Source organism: Herpailurus yagouaroundi, unplaced genomic scaffold (genome assembly GCF_014898765.1).
Source record: "Herpailurus yagouaroundi ecotype Mexico unplaced genomic scaffold, PumYag 410, whole genome shotgun sequence".
Lineage (NCBI taxonomy): Eukaryota > Metazoa > Chordata > Mammalia > Carnivora > Felidae > Herpailurus > Herpailurus yagouaroundi.
The window spans coordinates 275,480-279,618 of NW_024412627.1; the positions used below are offsets into that span (position 1 = coordinate 275,480).

The 4,139-nt window shown below is 45.6% G+C and overlaps 1 long non-coding RNA gene across 1 annotated transcript; it reads left to right on the forward strand.

Annotated features, from left to right (window-relative positions):
• The first annotated feature begins 224 nt into the window (after positions 1 to 224).
• Positions 225 to 2,708, forward strand: LOC121022493 (uncharacterized). Its single transcript, XR_005786972.1, has 3 exons — positions 225 to 901; positions 1,256 to 1,327; positions 2,192 to 2,708. It is a non-coding gene; the product is annotated as an uncharacterized LOC121022493 (long non-coding RNA).
• The last annotated feature ends 1,431 nt before the right edge of the window (positions 2,709 to 4,139 follow it).

A 4,139-nucleotide genomic window follows, 5' to 3' on the forward strand; every position in this document is an offset into this window, starting at 1 on the left:
GTGACCTTCCCAATGCTGAGGACGGCACGGTTGACATTTTTGCTTTTGTTTTTAATTTTTTTAAGTGTATCTGTTTATTTTCAGAGAGACGGAGATAGTGCAAGTGGGAGAGGGGCGGAGAGAGGGAGAGAGAGAGAATCCCAAGTAGGCTCCGCACTGTCAACTCAAGAAACCACGAGATCATGACCTGAGCCGAAACCAAGGTCAGACTGTTGACCGACTGAGCTGCCCAGGCGCCTCGTGGTTGACATTTTTGAAAGTGACAGCCTGTCACCTCAGGCTTCACTACGGTATCGCCTAAGGTTAGGTGGAGGGTTGGGTGAGCTACTCAAGTCCCTTGGGAGTGCAACGAAAGAGTTTCTATTGCCAGAGCTCCTGGAATCCTGGAGAAGGAGTGAGGGCATACCCATTCACTTTTTTTGCGGATATAATAACGACGCATTTGAGTTCCGAGGGCTGGATTGGATTCCTCGTCAAGAAAACTTTTAGCTTCATAAAACACTGCCCTTCCCTTCCATTTCTTCCCATTCGACTCCAATGACAGAATTCATAATTTTCACGATGTAGAAGGCAGTAGTTTCCTTAGACAAAAGCGAAGCAGTCCAATTTCCCAGCCGTTTACAAGAGCAAACACTCCTTTGGCCTTCCCGCCCTCAAGGAAGGGCACCGTGTGTCCCCAACAAGGTCTGTTCATGGCGCTCTTGGTACCTTGTGACCTGTGTGAGTGGCCTTTTTTTTTTTCCCCTGCAACACAGAATCGAACTGGCCCGTCTTATGTGTTTGCGGATGAAGAAACTCCAGGGTCGGATTCATCACACTGTATTTGCCTTCAGAGGAGTTACCCCGTTGGCTGACTCCTGAGAGCATCCAGTGCAGTCACTGTGGGCTAGGGTTTTGCCTGGTGTGTACACAGAACTTTTCTAAAATGACCTATAAACACACACAAACTACTCCTGTGTATGATGGCGCCTCTCCCTCCTTTCCCTGCTCCCCAGAGTCTGTGCGTGAAGGGGAACACTGTCTTAAAATGCAATAACTTTCCGTGACACTTTATTATTCTAATAGCCATAAAATTACCAAACACCGCATCTTCTATTTTTATGCACGGTAGCTAGGGAAACAAATTCATGCGCACATCTTTCTTCAGAAAGCAGAACTGACTAAAAGGTCAGGGGTTTATTTTTTTTTATTTCAGCTTATTGCTGTTTCATTTGGAATTTATCCTGTTCACACCCTCTCCCTTTCTGACCCACAGCATCGAAATATAAAGACGGTCAATAGCCAGGACGGGAGAGATTCAGATGCATTCAATAACGTGCAGAAAAGAGTGGGCATCTTGTCAGTGTCTCCATAGAGAGTCTTAAGTTGATTCTCCCTGCGAGGAAGGTTTGGGGATTCATACACTGTACGTTTCCATTTTTTAAAGTTTATTTATTTTGAGAGAGAGAGAGAGAGAGAGAGAGAGAGAGATCGAGAGAGAGAACGCACTGGGAGGGGCAGAGAGAGAGAGAGAATCCCCAGCAGGCTCTGCACCATCAGCACAGAGCCTGACACAGGGCTCGAACTCACGAACCGTGAGATCACGACCTGAGCCAAAACCACGAGTCGGCGCTTAACCACCAGAAGCATCCAGGCGCCCCCACATTCCCATTTTTACCAGTGTCGATACCAAACTGAAATGGCAAGGAGTCAAATCCACTTAATCGTTCCTTAAAGCCCCTAATGGGTCTTTATTGCCTATAAGCACACCCTGGCTTCAATCAAACGTTTAGCATCATCTCTTTAAACCCTGAGAACTTTGACCTCGTTACTCTTGGTTACTTACTCTTGTAACACTTCTGTGCTTGCATGCCCAAAGCATGCCCAAAGCAAGTCTTCTGCCTGAGACTCTCTTCAGCTTAGTCCTCAGAGCGAGACCATAAACTCCGGATGGGCAGGGATCAGGTACCTGCGGTATAGAGAGTAGACACTCAATAAATGTTTGTTTATTGGCTGCCTGACCCAGCACAGAAATGATCTTTCTTCCTGCATTATGTCCTTCTTAGAATTCCGTAAGTGCCCGGGAGTGGGGGGGGGGGGGGCGGTCTGCAGGTAGTGCCTTCTTTTAATCTTTGTATATTTGCGAATGCCTTTAATTTGCCTTTACATTTAGCCAGATGTGAAATTACAGGTTAGGATTCTTTTTCCTCAGCCCTGGGAAGATATATCGCTCCACTGCCTTCTGGAATCAACTGTTGTGGATGAGGAGTCAGCTGAGAATGTAATCGTCATTCCTTTGTGGGTAATCTGTATTTTCTTTCTGGTAACCTAAAGATTTTTTTTTTTTCTTCGTCTGTCTGCATTTCAGTAGGATGTGCACAGATGTGTATTTATTTTCGTTGACGCTGGATTTGGTACATCTCTCAGCAAATCTGGAAAATGCTCAGCCATTATCTTTCTGAATATCTCTGCTCTGCTACTTGCTTAATTCTACGCTTTCAACATCCCTATTAGACATATTTTGGAGCCCATCCATTTATCCTCCATGTTTTGAAACTATGGCTTAATGAAAAAAAAATTTTTTTTTAATCTCTCTATGATGCATTTTTTGTTGAATTCTGAGCAGTATCTTCCAATTCACTAATTCTTGCTAAATCCATCCATTCTGGAGTTTGTCTCATTTACTGACTTAAAATTTTTAGTGGCCATATTTTTCATTTCCAACATTTCTAGCAGACATTTTTCAAATATACATTTTATACCTGCGTGTGGGGCTCCTGGCTGGCTCAGTTGGTAGAGGGCGTGACTCTTGATCTCGGGGTTGTGAGTTGGAGCCCCACGTTGGGTATCGAGATTACTTTTAAAAAGTAACCGTTTGTACCCCCCCCAGAACTTTTTGTTTTACTCTCAATTAGATGTTTGCTTTTTTCCCCAGCTTTTCTTGAGATATAATTGACATATACCATTGTGTAAGCTCCAGGCGTAACATGTGTTGATATGGTACATTTGTATCTTGCAATATGATTACGACTGTAGCTTTCCATTACATTACCAAATTACCATTTCTTTTTTTTTTTAAGTCCATTTATTTATTTTGAGAGAGAGCGCACAGGGGAGGGGCCGAGGGAGAGAGAGGGAGACAGAGACGCACAAATAGGCTCGGGGCTGTCAGCGCAAAGCCCAACACGGGGCTCGGACCTGTGAACTGTGGAACCATGACATCATGACCTGAGTAGAAGCTGGACGCTTAACCGACTGAGCCATCCCAAGTTACCATTTCTTTTTTGTGGTAAGAACATTTAATATTGACTCCTTGAGCAACTTCCAAGTATATAATATAATTCCATTGGAATTTGTACCCTCTGATCAGCATCTTCCCATTGCCCAAACTTGTATCTTTTTGCTCCAGCATTGCGCTGGATCTTCTCCTCTTGAAACCCGGACTTCGCCAAAGGTTCTCTCATCTGAGGGGGATTATTTTTGAAAGTGTTTTCCTGGGGCTGCCAGACTGGCAGAGAGGGGCTGGAGCCAGTTCAGGGACCACTGCAGGGTCCACAGCCACGACCGAGGTCTGTCTGCCTGTTTACCTGATGTGTGGGTGGGTAAGACTCTTTCCAGGTTCCTTGGCATCTGGCGCTATGTCCCACAGCTTTCCGAAGGTACTTTTGTCCATGATGGATGATGGAGTTTGGGTGGCGGTGGCTGGAGGACACAGATGACGGATGTCTTCTGGCATCACGATGCTGGCTTCACCCTCCAGAACTTACCTGTTTTAATGTTAGCCTCAGATCCTTCTAGTATGTTTATTGTTGTCTTTTTCGTGAATGATCACCCATCATGGGTTGTTCGTTGTTGATCCTGTCGGATTTCTTCCTTCACGTGAGGTCTCGCTGCGTATCTTGTGATTTTGTACTGTAGGCTTATCTTGAGTGACCTTGTTTGCTTCCCTCCTGTTTTCCTCTGTCCTCGCTCCTCCCTACGTGCCAGGTTTGCAGCTGGCTCTTCAAGACCCCCCAGTCCAGAACCCAGATTTCTCGTGTGGGGTCGAGGCTGTTGTTGATCGTATCGCACTGAGCCAGTGGGCTGCTCATCCAAGTTTTCGGTAGAGGCTGTGTCTGGTCCCTCCCGCCTGCCTCCTTATCCCATTGTAGTAGAATCTC